This window comes from Rhinoderma darwinii, chromosome 3 (genome assembly GCF_050947455.1).
Source record: "Rhinoderma darwinii isolate aRhiDar2 chromosome 3, aRhiDar2.hap1, whole genome shotgun sequence".
NCBI classification, from domain to species: Eukaryota; Metazoa; Chordata; class Amphibia; order Anura; family Rhinodermatidae; genus Rhinoderma; species Rhinoderma darwinii.
The window spans coordinates 186,876,373-186,902,267 of NC_134689.1; the positions used below are offsets into that span (position 1 = coordinate 186,876,373).

Consider the following 25,895-nt stretch of genomic DNA (forward strand, 5'->3'; position numbering starts at 1 on the left):
ACCGGCATGTGCAGGCGCTTGAACGCCGCGTCAATTACGGCCGTAATTAGCGCTGCTATTCATTGGAGTCAATGAATAACGGCTCCAATTACGGCCAAAGAAGTGACAGGTCACTTCTTTGACGCGGGCGTCTATTTACGCCTCGTGTGAACAGACAAACGTCTGCCCATTGCTTTCAATGGGCAGATGTTTGTCAGCGCTATTGAGGCGCTATTTTCAGACGTAATTCGGGGCAAAAATGCCCGAATTACGTCCGTAAATAGGCCGTGTGAACATACCCTAATTCTACATAGGAGCTGTAAACACAAAAACGGTCAGGCCCCATGCACACGACCGTAAAAAATTCTCCGTAATTGCAGACCGCAATACGGTGCGCAAATACGGACCCCTTCAGTTCTATTGGCCACGGACACCTTTCCGTATCGCTACGGAAGGGTGTCCATGCCGTAGAACTGTGCCCTGAATTATGGAGCACATCCTACTTTTTGTATTTTACGGGCCATGCTCCCATACTTTGTATGGGAGAATAACATGAAAATGCGGGCTGCCGCCCGCGCCCACAATCGCGGGCCGTGATTAAGGCACGGCCGTGTGCATGAGGCGTCAGACATTTTTTTTTATCTAGACTATTTGCAAAGTAAAGGCCCTTTTACACAGGCCAATGATTGAGCAAACAAGCTTCCATATGAACGCTCGTTCCCGATAAATTATGTGTAAACAGGGCAATGATCAGCTGATTAGTGAGCAAACGCTCGTTCATTGGCTTATCGGATCGTTTATGCAGCACAAAATATTATCGTTGGCATCACATCTCCCTGTGTAAACAGGGAGATGTGCTGCCGACCTGATGGAAATGTATGAGGACAAGCGATCAAAAGTAACAATCAGTCGTCCCCATGATCGTCCCTTGTTGATCGGCACTTGTTTTTATGGCCAAAATTGGCCGATGTAAAAGGACCCTTACTTTATTTTAAAGTTGGTGAAATAAAAAAAAGGGATGTACATAGCCTATAAAATTCTGGTATTATTGAAACAAAGCTCTGCTTTTCCTCCTAAAACTGCTGAGATGAGTAATTCAAAGTATTTCAAAAATGGATATACAAAACAATCTATAAAAGTGTTATTTAAAAACGGGTGAGGAAATAAGGGGTCGCTCAATCTCAGGTTTTTACAATTATAAAAATGTCCTGAATTTGTATATGCAAATAAAGTAATGACTGTGGAACAGCAGTTCATAAATCAATCAGTTTAGTTTGAAAAGAAGCTTATCTAGGAAAATAGTTTCTATATGCACAGCAAACGTAGATAAGATATACTTTATTGAGGGCCTGCAGCTACTGGAACTCAACACAGCAGAGGGTGCCTGTACACGACATATTCATTAATAGTGGCAGAAAGAGGTGTTGTCCATAGTAAGCACTCATTGTGTACCCCAAAAACGGTGCCACTAAAGAATACCACTCATGCCGCAAAAAAAACCAGCTAGGTTTACGGAAAAAATGAAAACCAGTTGTGCGATGTCAGTTATGCAACGGATCTGGCACATCAGGTACTTTAGTCATTTTGATCCTATGAAGGAGCAGAACAGAAACACCAAGCGCAGATGTGAACAGACGATAAAGCTTTGAAATTGTACGCGTCTGAATAAGCGTAAATGTCGCTTGCAAAAAGCGCCTATTGTTTTTAATTAGGAACTGCTGAGTTATATAGACGGGGTGGAATTTTCAGTGGAGCTAATCTGCTTCCCGATCCGCGGCAGTTTTTACTCCAAAGCCACGGCAGAAATCTGAGGGTCAACCTCAGATTTTTGTCGGGGATTCTTGCCTAACATTGCCTTTATGAACCACTAAGGATTCGTTCACATCTGCGCTAGGGTCCCGTTCCGACGTTTCCTCGTAACGGGACCCTGACTGACACAAACCTTTGGTTTCCGTTTGTGTCAGTCAGTGTCCCGTTCTGACGGAAAGCTCCGACTGAAAGTGACCCTAGCACAGATGTGAACGAAGCCTTACATGAACCATCTTAGCAGAATTCAGTCTCGCTCATCTTTGTCAGACAAGAGCAGAGAAAATTGGATGCACAGCTGGTTATGCATTAGATAGGAGCAGGAGGTCTCCTAAAAATAGAAGAACCAGGGAGTCCTCCTGCTCTTATCTACTACACACCAGTTCAGGAATCGAATTACATTACAGCAGGAGAGCATAGCCGACCCGCCGAGAAGCTGTGAGCGCATGAAAAGAAGGGAAGAATCACAGTAACACAGATCAATGCGCCCAGCTAAAGTGCAGAAGCAGAAGACAAGGCAGCATTTGTGCACGCACCTCCAACTTTGTGATTCAACGTTAAGGGACGTAACCAGGGGCAACTAGAACAGATAGTCTGCCATTATCATTACATTTTCAAATATCTTGTACCGGAGAGGAAGAAAACTCCTCTACACAGTGGAAAGGAGCTTCAGGGTTGCCTAGCAGCAATGCCACTACGTCAACAGTTACTGATCATGTCACCAATCATAGTAATTTTGACAGCCGCATGATCAATTAAAGATAAGTAGCTTCATCGTTCATGTTTTTTTTTATTAATTTACACTGTAATTACCATTACTATTGATCAGAAATGAGAATTGTAACAATTACTGGCCAACGTAAACGGGCCTGTGTGATTATATAATGCAGGGCTGAACAAAACCCAGTTGCCAGGATAGATGACTACAACAGGGCAGGTGAAGTTTTGCTGTGTTAACTTGGAGCAGAAGAGGTAAGACCTGAGGGATTCCTGCGTGAAAGAGGGTTCAGTAGCACTGCCATTATCACTAGTAAAAGGGTGGCCATCTGTGACTAATGGGCAAGTACGGGGGGCACTGCTGTGATCACTAGAAGTTAAAGTGGGGGGCACAGTTTTTTTTACAAGAGTAATAAAGAGAGGCTAGTAATGTCCCGTTAGGGTGCTTAGTTCTAACTACAGTGGCCCCTCACAGTAACAATGGCTTTAGGTCGCAATATTTTCCTGGGCCATCGCAACTATACTAAATGGCACAGGCAACGGACTGGAATATCCAACCATTTAGCATGGGCATTTAACTGGCAAATACTTGTTAATGAGTGCATCTTTCAATGGGTGCCGTAATACTGAAGTGCGAGAGATTTGCAGTTTGTGAAAGTTGCACATGACTGCTCTCTACCTATACTACATGTTCAGTACTGTTCTCTACCTGCCAGGATAAGCAGCTCTTAGGCTGGGTTCACACGACCATGTTAAGTCCGTAATGGACGGAACGTATTTCGGCCGGAAGACCCGGACCGAACTCAGTGCAATTGTCCAAGGGCGAATTGTATGGATCTGTCTGGCTCCTAAATTTTGAATCGGTCTCCTAGACCTGGTTAAAATGTAGCCAAAGGCACAAAATGCACTGTGGCCCATTCAGCCGACAGCCATTACTCGCGACTCCACCTGAAACATGCACACTTGGCCGAGCGTGCATGTTTATTTCAATAGTGAGTGGAGAATAAGCCTCTGCCATACCCCTTTCACATCAAAAACAAAGGATTGGGCATGTTGAAATCCAACATTCCCATTCCCCCCAACATCTACTGTCAGGGGTAGGGGGTTGGTGGGAGTCAGAACGCTCATCATCATTAGAATGTGGGCGCTCTATTGTACCGCAGGAGGCCTAGATAAGGCAAAATTGTGATACTGTACACTATACAGATAAACTCTGTATGCCTCTCCCCCGACAATCTCTGCACGCTACTCCATCACTTCCTGGGAACATTCTAATAATTTATGACTTGTCTCTATCAACTGACTCCCATTGTTGTAGCTGCCATAAAGCGAACACACTGCTGCGGTCTACCCAGACAATACAGGAATAAAAAGTGTGTATCACTATATCACTAATAACAGCGGCCTGCGTGTGATGCATCCCGTCCGGGCCAGTATTGCTGCTGCATCCCGGCCAGCCTCTCCTGTTGGGGAGGTCTTGCCGGTGGGGACCTCACTACCCTCCGCTGATGCCTCAGGGGACGCTGCAGAGGCCAATGCTCGGCTCCAGGCACCATATGCCACCCATGCAGCCCTCCAAGATGGCCACCGGCACCGGCTGCTGGAGATGAGACCAGAAGTGGGTGCTGAGTCGCCTCTCGATGCGGCCTCCCACCCGGATCCGCCTTTCAGAGCGGCGGTTCGCCTCCTTGCCTTGGACCCTGCACCACCACACCGACCCGGCCCTCAGGACAGGCCTCTGCGGGACGCATCCTCTCCACCGAGGGAACCACACAGTGAGTACGGGCCCCTTTCCACTGCTCCGGCCTGCATATACCTCCAGCCTCACCAGGGCCCTGGAAAACCGGAATGTTCCCCCGCATGGTCCTCTGGCTCCTCATGGGGTAGTCCCCCCAATGCTCAGCCGTCCTCTCCTTCCTTGACCCCACAGGGGCCTCCCCCAAGCCCGCAGCGAGGGTTCCGCCATCCTCTTTCCCAGCCACCATGCTCTGGACTCTGCCCGGAATCCGGCTGAAGTGTCGGCTGATTTCAGATTAAGCCATACAGACATCTCAGGAGTGCCCGTTTGTGAGGATAGACCGGCGACTCTTTTGGACATCCAACAGATGGTCCAAACGCTACCCACTAGGGCGGATATTAATTCCTTTGCTAAACAAATTGTGGAAGAATGTACATTGGAGTTTTCACAGTTCCGAGCTGAACTTTCCTCACTTTGTGCGAGAGTTGATACCCTTGCTCATGACCGTGTCACTGACTATGCAAAAATAGTCACCATGCAATCCACGTTGCAGCACCACTCAATTAACCGCAGAAACAACATCCGTATTAGGGGACTGCCTGAATCTATCCCTGCCTCCGATCTCTTTTCCACATTGTCCACCATCTTCAATACGTTACTGGGCCGTCCACCAAATACCCATATAGAACTTGATCGTGCTCATAGAGCTCTCCGTCCATTGAGCTTTGATGACCAGCGGCCCAGAGATGTCCTTTGTCGGATACACTTCTATGCCATAAAAGACGCTATCCAGCAAAAAAAAACAAAAAAAAACAGACAACAGCCCACTATTTTTCACCATGGGACGCAGATACGTATATTTCCGGATCTCTCTAGGCACACTCTGGCACAAAGAGGTGCTCTTAAGCCACTTTTGGAGGTTCTTCGGAACCGAGGTATCGTCTATAGATGGGGCTTCCCCTTCGCCTTAATGGTCAGGCGCGACGGTCACACCTACGCGCTGAGATCTCCCGGTGACTTCCCGGATTTCCTCAGGAATCTAGGTCTTCCTTCCGTCTCACCTCAGGAGTGGCCCACGCTGTTGTCATCTGCTGGCGGAGGGTCCCGTGCAGGACGCCCTCCTTCCTCACGCCCGGATTTTAGCGAGGTTCAGCCCATGAGGGGTCACAGAAGATGATCCGGTCGTGGACGCGACTGGGAACCTGTACAGTCTGGCTCGCTCTGCTTGAGGACTTGTGTTGCTAGGAGTCCTACGTGCCCACCCCAGGACTTAATTTGCCTTACGTGATTTTTTAAATTCCTGGATGTCCTCTTTTGCTCTTACTTAGTGTGAGATGTCTAGCTTATTTTCTACCTTAGAAATTGTATTCACGACTGTTATCGTACGCCTTCCCCCCCCCCCCCTATTTCCAATGTATCTATAATAATAGCTGTTAATACCTATTTTTATTATTATTATTATAAGCTGGGGAGAGCGGGTCGCTCTCATGTGTAGCTGTCACCTTCCCCCCGTAGGTACTGGGCCATTCCGGGGCGCAGTTGTCGCTCTATGGTCCGCCATATTTCTGTGTTTAGCTCTTGCGGCAGTCTGTGTTGCTGCCTTTTTTTTTTTTTTGTTTTTGTTTTTTTCTCATGCGGTTTTTTTTTCCCCTAGGATATTCCCCCATCTGCTTTTCCTCTTACTTGTGGTGATCCTGGACTCTTACTTCTCCCGTTCTTTCCGGAGCATTTCAGAACGCGGTTCTGCATACGTCCATGGCTGACCTCAATGTATCCTCCTTCAACGTGAAGGGGTTGAATACGGCTGAGAAGAGAGTGCAAATCCTCCACCACCTTTATAAGCGTAAGACACATATTGCATGTTTCCAGGAAACACACTCTAACCGGTTAAGGACTAGGCTGTTTTACAGCTAAATGACCAGAGCAAATTTCACAACTTTGCTATGCACTTCTTTAGATGACTATAACTCTGCAGGTGAATAAAGTTCATCTTTGAATTTTACACTCTTTTTAAAGGACATATAGGGCTTTGTTTTAGTGGCATTTGTCAGTTTATATCATTTTTATTTTTTTCTCTAAAGTGGGCAAAATTGGAAAAAAATGCAAGAATTTAGCAATTGCGTCAGTTTATGCTAGCATTTTTCACACACGGTATAGACCACGGACAAAATTCATCTCCTTTCACATTCTTCCACTTCTCCCGCGCATGGGGATACCAAATATGTGTGCCTTATTCACTGTGCGGGCATGTGCCAGGGCTTGGCATAAAAGGAGGCTTTTTGGTCCAGGAATTCTGCATTTGATTTTATAGCAGCGTACTGTTTCTTGGGGGCGTAATGCTGCTGAAACATTAGAAACACCCCATAAATGACTTCATTCACACAAGTAGACCCCACAAGGTTTTCTTCAAGGGGTTTATCATATTTTTAGACAGTCCAGTTTTCTTCTGAAAGTTTCTTGAATAAGATGGATCAAAATAAAATTAGCAATTTTTTAGCAAATGCGTCAGTTTATGCCAGCATTTTTCACACACGGCATAGACCACGGCCAAAATTCATCTCCTTTCACATTCTTCCACTTCTCCCGTGCATGGGGATACCAAATATGTGTGCCTTATTTATCACATAGAGAAGTAGGAGGGCGGACGATAGAAGAAGCTTATTTCACAAATCGCTTTTTTTCAAAGCTGGTTTTACAAAACTCAACAGAGTTTCTATAACACTTCCAAAATATCTGCTCTTGAAGCAGAAATCCCAAAATATTCATCTAGGGGTATAATGGGAATTTATTTTTTGGGGTTTCTAAAATAAGAAATTGCAGGTTTATGCAAATGGAGCTCTCCAGCAGATGAACTTTAGAGAATATGCAAACATGACATCCACCCCCCACCCATTCCCTCCCTCACCCTTGGAGTAAAATCAGGGGAAAAATAAAAAAGTAATGTAGGGCAAATATATTTTCAACGAATTAACTAAAATCTAATAATTCAGAACAGTGTGGTATTTTTTAAAACATGGCTCAATGCACAGGCCTGGTTGCGAGAGACATGAGGGACAGAAATATCTGGAATCTTTGCGGTGCCCGTCTTTTCTGCAGACGCGGCACTTTTTCTGGGCGTTGCTTCTGGCGGAATCCGACTGATGAAGTGTCTTTCAGTCAGTCGCGTGACATCCTCAGACTGGGGGCATTCTCGGGTGTCCTGAACATCAAAAATGAGGCCTTCAATAATTTTTTCCCTGGAAATCCAGGTATGTGTCTCTGCCTCTGTTTTTTTTGTAGAGCACAAATGAGTTGTGGATGGCCACCTGTAACAAATAAATGGCCACTTTTTTGTACCAGGTTTTAGTTTTGCGTTTTACTAAATAGGGCTGTAAAACCTGGTCAATTAAATCCACCCCCCCCCCCCATGTACTTGTTATATTCGGACATGCTCACTGGTTTGTGCTTGTCCGATGTTGCCCCTCTTTCCCTCACTGCCACTGTTCCTGCGGTATGAATCGTGCTTAGCACATACACATCTTTGCGATCCCTGAACTTGACTGCCAGCAATTCTTCAGATGCATAAGCACAGGAGTCCCCCTTTACCATGCGCTTCCCCACTAATTGCTGTGGAAAACCAATTCGGTTTTTGCGCATGGTACCACATGCCCCAGTCCTTGCAGCATGCAAATGCCTAAACAGGGGCACACTGGAATAAAAATTATTGCAGTACAGGTGGTACCCCTTGTGAAGCAGAGGCTGCATTATCTCCCACACGATCTTACTGCTGGTGGAAAGATCAGGGGGGCATCCAGGAACATTTATTGTGCGGTCCCGCCCTTCATAAATTCTGAAGGCGGTGGTATATCCTGACCCGCTTTCACACAAATTTGTAGAGCTTAACGCCATATCTTGCCCTTTTTGAAGGTAGATATTGGCGAAAGCTAAGTCTGCCATGAAAGTTGAGGAGGGATTCGTCCACGCTTACATTCTGCTCAGGGGTGTAGAGTTGCAGAAATAAATTATTCAGGGAATTTATTAGCGGTCTTATTTTGAACAACCGATCCCGGTTTGCATCGGTACTTGGGGGGGCCTGTGCGTTGTCATTGAAGTGGAGGAACCTCATTATTGTCTCATAATGAGACCTGGGCATTACTGCAGAATATACTGGGGTGGCTTGGGCGGGTCTTGTTGACCAGTAAGACCTAATGGAGGGCTTTTTGACAATACCCATATTTAGGGTGAGCCCCAAAAAATGTTTTAATTCCTGCAAATTGGTGAGCGTCCAATCTCTGGCATGGGTGGATGAAGGTTTCTGCCTTATATATTGAGTGGCATATAAATTTGTTTCGTGGACAATCTGATTTAGGATGTCGTCCGTTATAAATAAATGGAAGTAATCCATTTGGACAAAATTTGTATTGTCCACGGTTATGCCAGGAGTGGCAGTAAATCCGTGGATTCTAGGCCCAAAAGATGGGGCAGGTGCCCATACAAGGGACTGGAGGGACCAGGCTGTCCCGTGCTACAGCGCTACTTGGCCCTGCGCTTTCATCTGCATCAGGGATAACGTCCCCTGAAGATGAACCTGAAGTGACGCGGTCATCGTCACTACCTAAAACAGGTTCCATCTCGGACGCCATCTCTGATGCGGTCTCCGACTCAGACCACAGCATGGCGTATGCCTCCTCGGCGCTAAACACCTTCCTCGCCATAACGTAACTAACACTAACTAAACAAATTTTTATTTTTTATTTTTTATAAAACACACAAACTAACTGCTATATATATCTACACTACCGCTAACAAAAAAATAAACCGCTATTGCTATATATATATATTATATATATGTGGATATATATATAATTATATACTCCTTACCTGCCTATTCTAATAGAATAAAAGAAAGAAAGGTAGATAGATAGAAAAAAAGATAGATGGATAGATTGTATAGATAGAGATCTATTTATACAGAGAATGTTTTACGAGTGTAACTGTATTTTTTCACTGTAATCTTCTGGCAGCAATTCTCTCGAGTCTCTTCTTCTCCTCAAACTGAAACAATGTTTGAGGAGAAGAAAAAAGAGGCAGGAGATTTACTGCCAGAAAAGACAAAATAAAACAAATGTGGTCGCTGTGATAGGTTTTCACAGCGACCACATGTTCAGGGACCATCAGATTGGTGCCTGATACTCTGCCCAGTGCCCAGAGCTGTTGGTAACAGCGTGGGCACAGGGCTGTGTGCACGCGATCGCGTGCACAATTTTCTATGCAGAAATGCATGTGATCGCTGTGATTGGTTGTCACAGCGATCACATGTTCAGGGGCCAAAAGATTGGCCCCTGACATTCTGCCCAGTGCCCATGGCTGTTAGCAACAGCCAGGGCATAGAGCTGTGTGCACGCGATCGCGCGTGCATAGTCTCTGAAGTGCCGCCGTAAATAGTCTATACGGCGGACTTCAGAGACCCTGACCGCTGGCCGTATAAATACGGCCAGCGGTCGGGAACCTGTTAAGGAAGGTCACTCCCCTGCAATTAGGCACAAATTTTTACACACACACTGGCATTTCAGTAAGAACCCACACTCCAGATCTTGTGGAGTCACCATAGCTCTTCATAAATCCCTCACTCATCAGGTCGTCAATATTGTCACTGACACGGACGCTAGATACATCATTCTAGTCTTAACCCCTTCAGGACTGAGCCTGTTTTGGCCTTCAGGACGCAGCCGATTTTTAAAATCGGACATGTGTCACTTTATGAGGTAATAACTCCGGAATGCTTTTACCTATCCAAGCGATTCTGAGATTGTTTTCTCGTGACATATTGTACTTTATGTTAGTGAAAGAATTTGGTTGATAAATTCAATATTTATTTGTAAAAAACACCAAGATTTGGAGAAAATTTGCAAAAATTAGCATTTTTCTCAATTTAAATGTATCTGCTTGTAAAAAAGATAGTAATACCACACAAAATAGTTACTAGTTAACATCCCCCATATGTCTACTTTATGTTTGCATCGTTTTTTGAACATCCTTTTATTTTTCTAGGACGTTACAAGACTTAGAACTTTAGCAGCGATTTCTCATATTTTCAAGAAAATTTCAAAAGGCGATTTTTACAAGGATCAGTTCAGTTCTGAAGTGGCTTTGAGGGCCTTATATAATAGAAAGTCCCCATAAATCACCCCATTTTGAAAACGGCACCCCTCAAAGTATACAAAACAGCATTCAGAAAGTGTATTAACCCTTTAGGCATTTCACAGGAATTAAAGCAAAGTAGAGGTGAAAGTTACAAGTTTCATTTTTTTTTACAAAATTCATTTGTAATAAATTTTTTCCTATACCACAGGAGGTTTTACCCAAGAAATGTAACTTATTATTTATTGCCCAGATTCTGCAGTTTTTAGAAATACCCCACATGTGGCTCTAGTGCGGTAATGGACTGAAACACAAGCCTCAGAAGCAAAGGAGCACCTAGTGGATTTTGGGGCCTCCTTTTTTTAGCATATATTTTAGGTACCATGTCAGGTTTGAAGAGGTCTTGTGGGGCCAAAACAATAAAGACCCCCAAAAGTGACCTCATTTTGGAAACTACACCCCTCAGTGAATTTATCTAGGGGTATAATTAGCATTTTGAACCCCCAGTTTTTTTGCTAAATTTATTTGAATTAGTTTGTGAAGATGAAAATCTACTTTTTTTCTGAAATGTTAAATTTTTTCAAGGAATAAAAGAGAAAAAACACCCCAACATATGTAAAGCAATTTCTCCTGATTATAGCAATACCCCATATGTGGTAATAAACTGCTGTTAGGACCCACAGCAGGACTCAGAAGGGAAGGAGCACCATTTGGATTTTGAAAATCAGATTTTGCTGGTATAGTTTTCAGTGCCGTGTCGCCTTTGAATTGCACTGGAGGGAACAAAATAGTGGAAACCCCCGGAAAGTGACCCCATTTTGGAAACTACACTCATCAAGGAATTTTTCTAGGGCTAAAGTTAGCATTTTGACCCCATGGTTGTTTTGCTGAATTCATTGGAATTATTCTGTAAAGGTGAAAATCTACTTTTTTTATGAAAAAAGGTAGCCATTTTTAATTTTTACAAGGAATAAAGGAGAAAAAGCACCCCAACATTTGTAAAACAATTTCTCCCGATTACGGAAATATGCCATATGTGGTAATAAACTGCTGTTTGGACCCACAGCAAGGCTTAGAAGGGAAGGAGCGCTATTTGGCTTTTGGAGCTCAAATTTAGCTGAAATGGTTTTTGGGTGCCATGTCGCATTTGCAAAGTCCCTGAGAGGCCAAAACAGTGGAAACCCCCCAAAAGTGGAAATTACACCACTTAAAGAATCTATCTAGGGGTATAGTGAGCATTTAAACCCCACGAGTCTTTTGCAGGATTTATTAGAATTAGGCCATGAAAATGAATATCAACATTTCTTCCACTAAAATGTTGCATTTTTTTCAATTTCACAAAGGATAAAGGGGGTAAAACTGCCCAACATTTGTAAAGCAATTTCTCCCGAGTACGGCAATACCCCACGTGTGGTCATAAATGGTTTTTCATTAGAAAGTAATTAACCCTTTCTGGACTGATCCATTTTTTTCTTTTCCTTTTTAGTTTTTTCCTCCCCGCGTTCCACGAGCCACAACTTTTTTATTTTTCAGTCAATAGAGCGGTATGAGGGCTTATTTATTGAGGGACGAGCGTTCGTTTTTATTGGTACCATTTTTTGGTACATACAGCTTTTTGAGCACTTTTTATGACATTTTTAGGTAGAGCCAAGGTGACCAAAAAAACAGCGATTTTGCAGTTTTAAATTCTTTATTTTTCACGTGAGACGCTCCATACATCACCCCCCACACTACGACATGCTATGTCGTGGTGCGCGAAGGGGTTAATGTGCAGCGGATGGTGCAGAGTGAAAATTACAATTTTCCACTCATATGCCATTTTAGTGCACTATATGTTATGCCCAGTTTGTGCCACTGAAGACAAATACCTCATAAAATATTAAACGGGTTCTCCCGGGTATGGCGATGCCATATCTGTCGAAGTAAACTGGTGTTTGGGCACGCTGCAGGGCTCAGAAGGAAGGGACGCCATTTGGCTTTTGGGGCGCAGAGTTTGCTTGGTAGTAGTTCTGTTTGGGGTTTTACTGGTGTTTCAGTTTATAATGTGGGGGCATATGTTATCTGTGCGGGGTACATCAGGGTATAATAAGAGGGTATAATAATGCAGTAAATAAATAATAATCCGCGGATATGTGGCCGGTGTCGCACTGATAAATGGCGCCCGATCTTATCTGCTTTTGGAACACAAAACATTTTGCATCGCCATATTCTGGGAGCCAGAACTGTACTTTTTTCACCACCGGAGCTGTGTGAGGGTTTATTCTTTGCGGGACAATCTGTAGGTTTTCATTGGTACCATTTTGGGGTACCAGAAATATTTTTGATCAAGTTTTATTCCATTTTTTGGCAAGCAGGGTGACCAAAAACCATCAATTCTGACAATGTTTTTTATTCTTTTTTTTTTATGGCCTTCACCCTGGGCTATAAATGACCATTATACTTTATTCTGCGGGTCGGTACGATTACGGCGATACCAGATGTATATAATTTTTTTAAAGTTTTGCAGTGTTTGTGCAATAAAATCACTTATTTATAAAATAAATACATTTTTGTATCACCATATTCTGAGAGCGATAAAGTTTTTATTTTTCAGTCAAAAAAGCGCTGTAAGGGCTTGTTTTTTGCGGGACGGGATGTAGTTTGTATTGGTACCATTTTGGCGTACATGCGACTTTTTGATCACTTTTTATTGTATATTTTGGGAGGGTTGGTAACCAAAAAAAATGTGATTCGGGCACTGTTTTTCGTTTATTTTTTTCGCGGTGTTCACCGTGCGGGAAAAATAATATTACAGTTTTATAGTTGGGGTCGTTACGAACGTGGCGATACCAAATATGTGTACTTTTTTTAACGTGTTAATTTTTTTCCTATAATAGAAGACTTATTATAGGAAAAAAAGCATTCTTTGTTTATGTCACTTCTAACTATTATTTTTACACTTTTTAAAAACATTTTTATTATCTTTTTTTAACTTTTTTTTACTTGTCCCCCAAGGGACACTTAGACCTGCAGCTCTGATCGCTGCTGGAAAACATTACACTACACACGTAGTGTAATGTGTTCTAACTGTCATTGTGACGTAACTGTCACACTGACAGGAAGCATCGGAGTACCGGCCGGAGTCTGATCCTCCGAGGCTTCCGTACATGGCAACCCAGAGGTCATTGTCTGGCCTCTGGTTGCCATGATAAGGATCGCCAGCCCCCGCAAATACATGTGGGGGGCTGCCGATCCGCTGTAAACCTCTTCGATGTGGTGATCGCAATCGACCACCGCATCGAAGGGGTTAATTGCCGATTTCAGCGGCGACAGGCCGCTGATCGGCAACGGGGAGAGCATGGCAGACGCCCTGCACAGTTAATCGCCGCTGCGGTGTAGCACCACGCGGCGGTTAACTGTTGAAGCGCGGACGTAACTGCACGCCCAGGTGCGCGAAGTTACTGCTCACCTGGACGTACAGTTACGCCAAGGTGCGGGAAGGGGTTAAACATTGGTGGACGTGTGTTGACGGTGATAAATGCCTACGACCCCAATACTGGTCAGGTCCCTTTCCTACTTCAGCTCGTATACACTGCCCTACCGGTTGTACGGGGGACTGTGGTGTTATGCGGTGATTTTAACCTTACCTTGGACCCGACCCTACATAGTTCTACTTGTCACTCCACTGTACTAGGGGCGTAGGCATTTATCACCTTCTACTCTGATCTATATAATCTTCGACCCTCGGCTGGCTCTTCCGCCCACGGAACGAGCCTCGCCCCCTCTCCTTTCACGCCTCTGGCTTGTGCGGTGGCTGCTGATTTTACCTTGCCGGAGATCCTTGCAGTTATTAAGGGTCTTCTGGGGGGGGGGGGGAGAAAGAGTCCCGGACCGGATGGATACACGGGCTTTGGCTTTTCCGGAATTGAAGTCCAGGTTCACCATGAACTCTCCCTGTCTTTCCCTTGCCTTTGTGTGTCTCCTATTCTTGTCACCCTTTTTCTTTTTCTTGTGTCTACTTTGGGGGTTTCCTATGCCACTACTTCGTTATAAACACTCCCTGGTTGGGCACCTCCTTCAGGCTGCCAAATCAATTATCCCCCGCAAATGGAAAATGCCAGTTCCCCCACTGTTAGATGAATGGTTTCAGGAGGTAGCCCTGATACAGCGTATGGAACTCCTCCTGGCTGAATCCCCGGAGGCCTCTGCACAATATAGAGATACTTTGTCTCCATGGCTTCTGTTTCTCTCTTCTCCCACATACCATACTGTAGTGGCCTGAGACCTAGTGCCTATCTACCCTCTTGAGACTTTATGTTGGGGAGGACTGTGGACAAGTGAGGTGGATTTTTCTTGCTCCACCCAGGTATTTATCAGGTACATGGCTGCTTTTTTTTATTCTTATTTACCCATGCTTTTCCAGAATTGGAGTCCAGGTTCACCATGAACACTCCCTGTCTTTCCCTTGCCTTTGTGTGTCTCCTATTCTTGTCAGCCTTTTATTTTTCTTGTGTCTACTATGGGGGTCGTTGCTTCCGGTGTTTGTGCTCACATGTGGCCAGTGCATTTTAGGATGTGTAGGAGGTCAATTAATTATTGTATGATTCTTTTTCCTTACTTTTAGGCCCCATGCACACGACCGTGCCCGCAATCACAGCCCGCGATTGCGGGCACGGCCGGCCGCTGACTGACAGCCGCATTTTCGGGCCGTGCTCCCATACAAAGTATGGGAGCACGGCCCGCAAAATGCGAAAGAACGGACATGTTCCATAATTCCCGGAACATTTCCACGGCACTGACACCCTTCCGTAGTGCTACGGAAAGGTGTCAGTGTTCAATGAAATGAATGGCTCCGTTTTTGCGGAGCGCAATTGCGGTCCGCAAAAACGGAGGTTTTTTACGGTCGTGTGCATGGGGCCTTAAGCAATGTTCCTTCCAGTTATGACTACTCAGAGGGCTGGCGAACTGTGTGCTCTCCATAGGATGTGAGGTCTATCCTCTGTTTGGGATGTGCCCTATTTGTAATGTTCTTTTAATATGAGGACACATTTTCTCTGAATGTTTGGATAAATGTTCGTATTAAAACCAATAAAAAAAAATTTTATTGAAAAAAAAAAAAAAGGGAAAGAAGGACTTACACTTTACACTGTTGTGGCATCCAGTTGTACGGAAAAGTGAACTTTTGAACTACTGAACTTTTCAATACATTTAAAAAAAGGTATATTGACGTATTTGGCAAAACGTATGTCAAAAGGACTCCATTTTGGCCTACGACAGGCCAAAAGAACACTACAAATTCGTTAGACGTACACATTGGCAGAAGTCAGCAAAATATAGGGGAGTGGAAGAGCTTTACGCCAGTTTTCTGGTGAAAAAAAAGTTGACTACTTGTGACTTTTCTGTCTTTTTGCCACTTTTGAAAAGTGGCGCGGGTATTGACACGCAGGATCGAGCTGCTACCAATCACATCTAAGTTCATAACCTAGATCTAAGAGATTACAGGTGGATCCTGAGCGTCCGCTTTCACTGAATTCATAAGTCTCGTGGACCTGACGGATTCAGGTCTTAGCACATGATACAGCTGCTCTGTATACAGGATACAAAAGCAGCTGTATCTCAAAAGTAAAAATACTTTAATAAAAAGTTTTTTGAAAGTTGCACCAATCACACGGATTAGCGTTTTTATTTTAAAAAAACCTATTTCAAAGCTATACATAGACTTTAAGTCGTTTTAGCACTATTATTCAGCCATCCTGTTCTTGAAGAACAAGAGGGATTTGCAAGATGTTTGCTTAAAAATCCCCTCCCTGACTACGGTGCCAACTGAACTGAGCGCCACTGCATGTAAACACTATTGCAACAGTGAAGGCATCGGTCGCCGCAAAAACCTCTCTATGCAATGTACGGGTGTCCTATACATTGTACAGACTGTGAGGTAGGGCATGTTTACAAGCAGCGGGACTTAATTCAGAAACCACTGGAGGGATGGGGATTTTAATTTTTTAACAAGCATTATACTGCAAAAAAGCTATAAACGCAGAGAACCCCTTTAACAGCCTGAGAGAGTGGCAGGGAATCATAGAAATGGAATTGAGAAATTTAACTCCAAATCACATGATTTATGAACAGCAGCAACTTAAGTAGTGGGCAGATGTAGCCTTAGAGTATGTTGACACGGCTTATTTTCAGCCGTTTTTCGGGCCGCAAACGGCCCAAAAAAATCAGAAGCAGAACGACTCCAAACATCTTCCCATTGATTTCAATAGGAAAACGGCGTTCTGTTCCGATGGGACGTTTTTTTTACGCGGCCGTGCATGTCACTTCTTCAGCCGTTTTTTTATAGACTCTATAGAAAAACAGCTCCAAAAACGGACGTAAAAAACGCAGTGAAAATCGCGTATTCTCAGACGGTTTTGATTCTGCGCTTGCACATACCCTTAGGAAAATCAAATTACATTACCTTTAGGCCTTATTCAGATAATTCAACGTGGCCGTTCACACAGCTGTTGTTTCAACAGACCGTGTGAAGGATCAGTGAGAAAATAGGACATGGCCTATTTTTTCATGCTTGATAAATCCCTCCATAGACTCTAATCTATGGCAGATGCGTGATATCGCATCCCGCAGAGCAGGGATGCACCTCGGATGTGAAAACGCCCGTTTTTCATGTCCAAGACGCGCAACGCCCGTCTGAATCTAGCCTTAATATTTTAACAGCAAAACATGGCTGTGATAGCTACTGATGCTGCAGGTATACGATTTAAAAAGTAACTTCACCTAACTGCAAAAATAATATTTTCACTAATGTAATGTTAAAGGGTAACTAAACTTTCAGAAAACTTCTGACATGTCAAAGTGACATGTCAGAAGTTGTGATCGGTGGGGGTACGAGCACTGAGACCCCACCGATCGCTAAAATGAAGTGGCAGAAGCGCTTGGGTAAACTTGGGTGCTTAGTTTCTGATCGGCTTTTCTTGGAAAGCCGAGCAGTTGGTGGGCAGTCTCCTAGGCTTTCTACTGAGCCCGTACACCAACTCCTCGGCTTTACGAGAAAAGCCGATCAGAAACCAAGCGGCACAGCACTCACCGGAGCGCTTCTCCCTCTTCGATTTCGTGATCGGTGGGGTCTCATTGCTCGGACCCCCACAGATCCAAACCTCTGATACGTCACTGACATGTCAGAAGTTTTCTGAAAGTTTTGTTTAAGGGCTTGTCCACACAACGGAACTGCTGCAGAAAATTTCTGCAGCAATTCTGTTGAAAGTAGCAGATAATCCGCTGTGGAAAAAAATGCACCAATGGTGCAAATGGTGCGTATTTTGCTGCGTTTTTTACAATGCTGGAAGATAGTGACATCTCCTCTGAAAAACGCAGCAATTCAGTCCACTTTCCACAGCAGGAATTGACATGGTGTGGTACGAAAAATACGCACCACAGGTGAATTTCTGGTCTGAAATTTGATGCAGCGTGTGGATGAGATTTGTTAAATCTCACCCACTTTGCTACTATTGTATTCTGCTGCGTATTTTCCGTCCGCAATTCCAGACAGAAAATACGCACCAATTCCGCTACTTGTGGACAAGCCCTAATAATGAAATCTCCCCAGTTAACAGTGGGAGTATCTACTGCTGAACTTTAGAGAAGAATCTAAGAGTATGTTCACATGGAGTGTTTTCAGACGTTTTTCAGGCCGTAAACGTCCCGAAAAACTGCTGAAAAATCGGAAGCAGAACGCCTCCAAACATCTGCCCATTGATTTCAATGGGGAAAACGGCGTTGTTTTCAAAACGGCTGCGTAACAGAACGGCCGCGAAAAAGAAGTGCATGTCACTTCTTCACCTGTTTTTCTAGCCGTTTCTATAAAAACAGCTCCAAAAACGGCCGTTAAAAACGCTGCGAAAAAGGCGACATTGAAAAACATCTGAAAATCAGGAGCTGCTTTCCCTTGAAAACAGCGCCGTATTTTGAGATGTTTTTGAGTTTGTTTTTTTTGTGGCTTATTAAAAAACCTGAAGTGGTGAGGAATCTTCATTTATATAGCGCCAACATATTCCACAGCACTTTTCAATTTAGAGGGAACATGTACAGACAATATCAGATATTACACAGTGACAAAACCAATTAAGGCCCTGATCACACTGAGTTTTTTGGCGCTGATTTTGACGCGGAAGTCGCATGACAATCAGCACCAAAAAAACGGGTGAAATCGTTCCCCATTGATTTCAACAGGAGGCAGGTGTTTTTTTCCCGGGCGGCTTTCAGCCGCTCACGGGGGAAAAAAGTAACATGATCTTTCTTGTCACGGTTCCGCCTCTGACCTCTTATTGAAATCAATGGGAGACAGTAAGAACCCGCAGAACTCATTTAAGAGTGTTTTTCGCTCGTCATTTTTGCCCGCACGCTATGAAAACCGTGACAGAAAAGTGCAGGGACGTCAAAATCTGCCTCAAAATTCCCGAAGGAATTCGAGGCAGATTTTTGTCTGCCTGCAAAGAATTGTGTGAACAGCGCTTTACAATGCAAACAAGAGGAGAGAGGGCCCTGCTCGCAAGAGCTTACAATCTATGAACCAATCCTCTTATGGATGCGATTCATTGCTAAGCAAATACTTCCTCACATCTCAGAATTTGCGATGGTAAGCCAGTTTATAGTCAGAACACATTGCAGCATTTCCCCATACTACGAATACCTGTCACGGATGGTGAAAGATACGGTTGTTGTAAATAGGATACTGCACACCTTTGTTCCGTACTGAACTCTGTATACACAGGTTATACTTGAAAAATTGGAATTACTGTAGCACATGACCAGTTTTACCCAGCAGCCCATTCACATCTGATGATGCTTTACCCAGCAGCCCTCGCTGATCCTGAATCGGTACAGATCTTGAGGTGTTTATTTGTCTTCAAAAAGCATTTTGTTATACAAAGAACAATTTCCCATAATGCAATGCTACCCTAGGGGCTGTTTACACTGGTGTCACACTTCTGTTTTTAATGGATCAAACTGGAATGCATAACATATTTTATCAGTTGCTACCAGATCCGATGCTCCACCGATTCAAATAATAAAAACATGGTACGTTAAATTTTTCGTTTTCCCAAGGGGTCCGTGGCTCAACAAAAATAATACACTGGGTCCATTCGAATATTTAGCAAATAGGTCAGGAAAAAGGTCATGAACATTATAAAAATCAGCACACTTGTGTGACGGTGTACGAGATGACAAGGCGGCAAACCAGAAGATCAGAATAAGCCCATGTTTACACAGGGAGGATACGTCGCATAAAAGTACACAATATATCTGGCCTGGAACCTGCAGGGAATTCTGCCTGAGAAACCGCACCGGGAAGAAGTGGTCTCCGTCCAGCCCGGCTGCCTGTGATTGGCACCAGCAGTCACATGGATGAACCGTCATCCCAGGAGGCCAGAAGAAAGCATCACTATGCCAAGCCTGGGGGTAAGTATTCACTTTTATATCAAATTCTAAACAAAAAACGTGTTTTTTTTCTCCGATTTACAATTTTTGCGATGGAAAAGCAGCCTTTCCGCCGCCAAAATTGCAACACTTGCTATCGGATACGGATTTTAACTCCCAATTGAATTCAATGGGGAAAACCCACAACAGAAGAGCAGCGATTCAGATGCATAAATTCACAATTTAGGAATGTTTTTCACCTGATTTTATTCCGCAGCAGGTGGAGGAGATTTGTTCAAATCTCATCCACCTGCTGCTACTGTAACATGCCACGGACGTTCCACAATAAATCTGTTGCAGAAAATCTGCAGCTTATGCGACATGTGAACATACCCCAACAATACTACTAAACGTAATGCATCATCCCCTCCCTCAAACCATATACAGGCCTTCCACTTTCAGCTAGGTAGAACAAACATACCTTGCTAGTATGTAAATACCAAAAGATTTCTGCCACTCCTATTCCCTCGAACTTCCTTATAGACTGTTACAACTCAGTAAACCCAAGCAGAGGTCATTGTGTATTAAAACAAAAAAGAAGATTGGAACATACCAGGTGAACAAGGAACTCACAGAAGGCAGCGACGGACTCTGGTGCTAAGGGGTTAATAATACACTGCAATGACAGGCCTCTGTTGTGTCACTAAATACCACTACATTTTTGTTTGGATGTCATTGTTCACAAAGTCAGATGAATAAATATAATTATTATAAAACAAAACAAAAAAAACTAATATTGATGCATATATGTATAACAATATACATACAAAAGGGGCAGACTACATGGACCCGTAGGCTATTTTATGCCGTCAAATTCTACGTTAGATTGAGGGGGCCGCTAGCCCAGCAAAGCAATCTTCCATGCATCCCTGCGTAGGGAACAGCAACACAGCCCCATCACTTGAATGATAGTTCCCTCCACAGAGGGCGGCTGGGAGTACTGCTGTGTGGGTCCCTTGCTTCTCCAGATTGGCGGGGGCCACAGATGTCAGAACCCCACCAATCAGAACGGATCCTAGCAATATGCCATAACATTCAATGATGAGAACATCCCTTTAGAAGCAGAGGCAGACAGTAGATTTGCAAACCAAATTTCCTATTTGAGCTTCAGAAAAAAAAAAAGTTATACCTAGAGGTTATGACAATGTGCAGGTTGTAAAACGGTTAGGCTGGGTTCCCACAGTGCAGATTTGCTGCAGATTTTGCATGCGTTCTTTTAGCCAAAACCAGGAATGGAACCTGAAGAGAAGAAATATATAAAGTAAGGCTTTATAGTTCTACTCTCCTGGATGCAACTCTGGTTTTGGCTAAAAAAAAAATGCATGCAAAATCTGCAGTGTGTGAACCCAGCTTTAGGGTAGGAACACACTAGGCGTAAACACTGCAGATTTTCGGCAAACGGATTTAATTGCAGAAATTCGCAGTGTAGTACAGTAGCAGAAGTGTGGATGAGATGTGAACAAATCTCATCCACACACAGCGGAAAAAAAACTTTCAGAAATTGACCTGAGGTGCGGTTTCTTTTTAAGCCGCAGCATGTAAATTTATACTGTGGAAATGCTGCTCTTCTGTTGTGGGTTTTCCCCATTGAATTTAATGGGGAGGTAAAACCTGTAACAAAGAGGTATGTTGAGACTTTTCCATCGCAAAAATGACAAGTGAAAAAAAAACAAAACACATTTATATGAAAAGAATAAAAAAATAAAAAAAAAAAGCTTCTACTCAACCCCATCCCTCTCTTTGAGGGCAGCCCGGCTCCTGGGATGACGTCTCATGACACGGACTACAGCATCATCCCAGGAGCCGGGCTATGCTCAGAAGAGAGGGACAAGTCGCCACGACTTCAGCCAGAGTAAGGGTATGTTCACACGCTTAACAAAAAACGTCTGAAAATACGGAGCTGTTTTCAAGGGAAAACATCTCCTAAATTTTCAGACGTTTTTTGAGCAACTTGCATTTTTCACACCGTTTTTTGAGCGGTTTTCAATAGAGTCTATGAGAAAACTGCTCCAAAAACGTCCCAAGAAGTGTCCTGCACCACTTTTGACGAGACGTCATTTTAAGCGCCGTATTTTGACAGCGACGCGTAAAATTACACCTCGTCTGCACAGAACATCGTAAAACCCATTGCAAGCAATGGGCAGATGTTTGCCGACGTATCGGAGCAGTCTTTTCAGGCGTAAAACGCCTCCATTACGTCTGAAAAGAGGTCGTGTGCACATACCCTAAGTCCGTAACACATACAGAAAACACTGAAAAATATTTTTACATCAATGAAATTCCGCACGGAAATTTAAACCATCTATGCGTTGCACATTTTCTATTCACCCATAGGAAAACATGATTTTTCCACTACTTTTTTTGTCAATGTCTAACAAAGTTTTTCCCACCCTCCTCACCATTAGGGAACCCCTAGAATTGATTTCCCTTCTTGGGGAACCTCTACAAGTATCCCACGCCTACTGTAAAAGGGACAGCTCTAGCAGCCCTTTTTCCCTGGTCTAATGCACGAAAATGTCTGGTGATAAGGAAAACGGATGACGGCCACTCGCTGTTGTACGTTTCCCACACTGTACAGTAATATTCTAATCATGTGACATAATTCACATGTTCAGGATTTGATGAGGATTTTGGCGCAGATTCCATTACGAAATGCTCATCAAATCCACTAACACACCCCATTCAAAGTTTTCACACAGAAAAGCCTGCGGATTAGTCCCATTGAATAGGGCTAATCCTCGTGTGAATCCGAGGAACAAATCAGAGTGTCAGCCTCAGGCTAAGTTCACACTGCTTTTTTTGTTGCGTTTTTAACATGCAGTTTTTTATTTTGGTAGATAATCTTCCACATCTCTCAATAGTTGTACATCAAACAAAACAAAAAAAACGCAGTGTGAACCCAGCCTCAGAGTTCTGCGGCAAATCCTCTAGTAAATGGGTATTGTATTTGCCATGGTTAAATCTGTTGTGAACATAGCCTACCTGACCTGATTTGGAAAACTAGTGCAAACAAACCGTTGACCCGACGACAACCAATCACATTACTTTTTTCATTTGTTTAACATAGCTAACAATTGGAAGCTGAAGTCTGATTGGTTTCTATGGATAAGTATACACTACATACACAAACATAACATGTGCATCCAAATGGTACAGAAAGTTGGCATATTTAGAGCGGGCACACGTCCTATAGGTTTATTTGTAGATTTTAGTTTTTATAAATGTGGTGAGATGTCCTGTCATGCCCTCTCTGAGGAACTAATCTGTAAGGCAGAAGGGAGCACAACATGTTATTACGTATTATGCCAGGCTCGTACAGATACCCCCTGAATGTTTTCAGCACTATGCCCTGGTCACTTTCATCTAGCTGTAGGTTGGCATGGTTCCTGGTTACGGTCTCCTCCTATGACCTCAACCGCTGTGACAGGGAACAGACCGCGCAGCACCAGGGAGGAGGGCGACATCCACGTGTAAATGTCCTGGGAGGTCAACACGTCCCCTATAAAGTACCGGATACACGGTCTCCACGTTACCGTAGCGACACGGGGCTTCACAGCCTATGCCCATATGACTACAGCGGTACCTGCAGATACTGACAGGGAGTAAGAGTACACTGACAGCTTGACAACATAGTCTACGGACAGCTGGGTCGCTCTAAAAAAACAGATGACGAGCCCTACGCGCCGAAAACGCTTTAGAATCGCAGCAAAGCCGCAAACAGGCGTACTAACCTCTTGATGTGCTCCCTAGGTTTCTGATCACCAGCCAGCAAGTGCTCTTACGCTGCCGAGAAGTGAAACTACAAGAGCCGTCATGCTTTGCGGCGGCAACCGGAAGTCTGTGGCTATTTCAAAGCTTTATTGATGCCTGAAACAAGTCCCCTCCCCCAATGGTTTACGCTGATGCATCTACCTCATTCAGATTAGCACACAGTGGTTTCATTCTTTCAGAAAGCTAATGTTTCCGCCATTTTAAGGGAAAAGGGTAATGTGAGGCAAAGAACCGCACAACACAGCCAATAAAACGATTACATGATAAGAAGGTAACAGGACAGTGGTAGTGAACACAGAGATAACGGAGAGCAGAAGACCGTCCGATATCAGTACACCGATGTATTCAGAAGTTTCTGGAGATAGTAGGGATCATGAGGGAGTAGGTTGTTGTTTTTTTTTGGACTTACTTAGTAATCCCTTTTTTCCAATTAACCCCTTGAAGTCCAAGCCATTTTTTGTTTTTTACTCGCCTTACAAGAGCCATAACTTTTAGATTTTTCCGTCAATGTAAGGGTATGTTCACACGCAGTGACCAAAAACTTCTGAAAATACGGAGCTGTTTTCAGGTGAAAACAGCTCCTGATTTTCAGACGTTTTTGTAGCAACTCGCGTTTTTCACGGCGTATTTTACGGACGTTTTTGGAGCGGTTTTTAAATGAAAAACGAATCCAAAAACGGCCCAAGAAGTGACATGCACTTCTTTCTCGCGGGCGTCTTTTTACGCGCCGTATTTTGACAGCGACGCGTAAAATTACACCTCGTGGGAACAGAACATCGTAAAACCCATTGCAAGTAATGGGCAGATGTTTGTAGGTGTACAAGGGGCGTTTTTTTCAGGCGTAATTCGAGGCGTAAGACGCCCGAATTACGTCTGAAAACACTGCGTGTGAACATACCCTAATGATGTGAAGGCTTTTTTTGTTGGGTGTAATTTTATTGGTGTTACATAAAATATTATATAATGTACTGGGAAAGTGAAATAAAATATATTTGTGGGGTGGAATTGGAAAAAACTTTGATTCCTCTACTGTTTTTTGGGTTTCGATTTTACATCTTTTGCCGTGTGGTAAAAACGTCAACTTAATTTTATTCTGGTCAATACGATTATGGCGATACCAAATGTATATCATTTTTGTTAAATGTTTTACTACTTTTACAAAGAGAAAACTATTTGTTAAAAAAAGTTTACTTTTTTCTCTTTTTCTCTTCTTCGATTAAGCGGTGCGAGGGCTTATTTTTTGTGGTACGAGATGTCATTTTTATATGCACCATTTGGTACATACGAATTTTTGAACCCTTTTTATTACTTTTTTTTAGCGCTAAGGTGACCAAAATCAGCTATTTTGTATTTGTATACGGCGTTAAATAATAGTTTGGCCTTTTTTTAATAAATTATTTTATTTTCATTTTGAAACACAAAGTATACACAACACAATTGGAATATGCCAATGCAATACAGTCAACAGACCACAGATCGACTATCTGCATAACATAAGTGCATGGGATCACAAGAAATTAATACATCGCTCAAATCAAGTGTAAAAGAATCTCCGATATGCACCCTGAACCCGCAGCCGTGCATAATACTCCAGGGGCGAACAAGAGAACAGTAAGAGAAAGGAAGAAAGCAGGGACAGTACGGGAAGAGAGGAAAGGGAAAGAACTGACCTGACACACTGGACCTAGGTGTTAAGTCAAGAGGCCATGATGGCCTTATATTCCACAGTGGATTGAAATCGGATCCATTCACGCCATGTTCTGAGGAAGGAGGCATGGGACCCTTTCATTGATGCCGTGAGGTCCTCCATTGTCATGATCTCCTGAATCTTACCGAACCACATGCCCACTGACGGGGGACAGGATTGTCTCCACAGTGCAGGAACACACGCCCTAGCCGCGTTCACCAAACGGCGAACCACCGAGCGTCTATACGTAGACAGAGGCACCTCATAGAGATGGAGCAGGAAAAGGCCCGGGGATCGTGGGAGGGGGAAATCTGTAAATTTCGAGGAAATGTGCCACACCGCGGACCAGAAATCAGTCAGGAGTGGGCAGTCCCAAAAAATATGCATGATTGTACCCACATGGTCACCACATCTCCGGCATAATGGCTAAGCCGCCGGGATCATTGCATGCAATCTGGAAGGCACCCTTTACCAACGGGACAGAATCTTGAACCCTGCCTCCTGAAATCTGCTGGCCATAGAGGATTTATGCGTCATGGTGAACAGGCGCTCCCTTTGTTCAGGGGTAAATGTCAAGCCCAAGTCCCAAAGCTGGAAGGGGCCACTGTCCAGTCCCGGTGG

At 43.7% G+C, this 25,895-nt stretch overlaps 1 protein-coding gene across 3 annotated transcripts in view; it reads right to left on the reverse strand.

Annotated features, from left to right (window-relative positions):
* The window catches only part of FAM3C (FAM3 metabolism regulating signaling molecule C), a 69,889-nt gene extending 46,250 nt beyond the window's left edge, over positions 1–23,639 (reverse strand). Inside the window, exons 1-2 of one of the 3 annotated variants that reach the window (XM_075855050.1) lie at positions 23,548–23,618; positions 20,946–21,055 (exon numbers count right to left, since the gene is read on the reverse strand). The gene's annotated coding sequence lies outside the window, so the exon portion shown is untranslated. Of the gene's footprint in view, positions 1–20,945; positions 21,056–23,547 lie in introns of all 3 variants that reach the window. The other 2 variants (XM_075855048.1, XM_075855049.1) reach the window with 2 other exon arrangements.
* Positions 23,640–25,895: the final 2,256 nt, after the last annotated feature.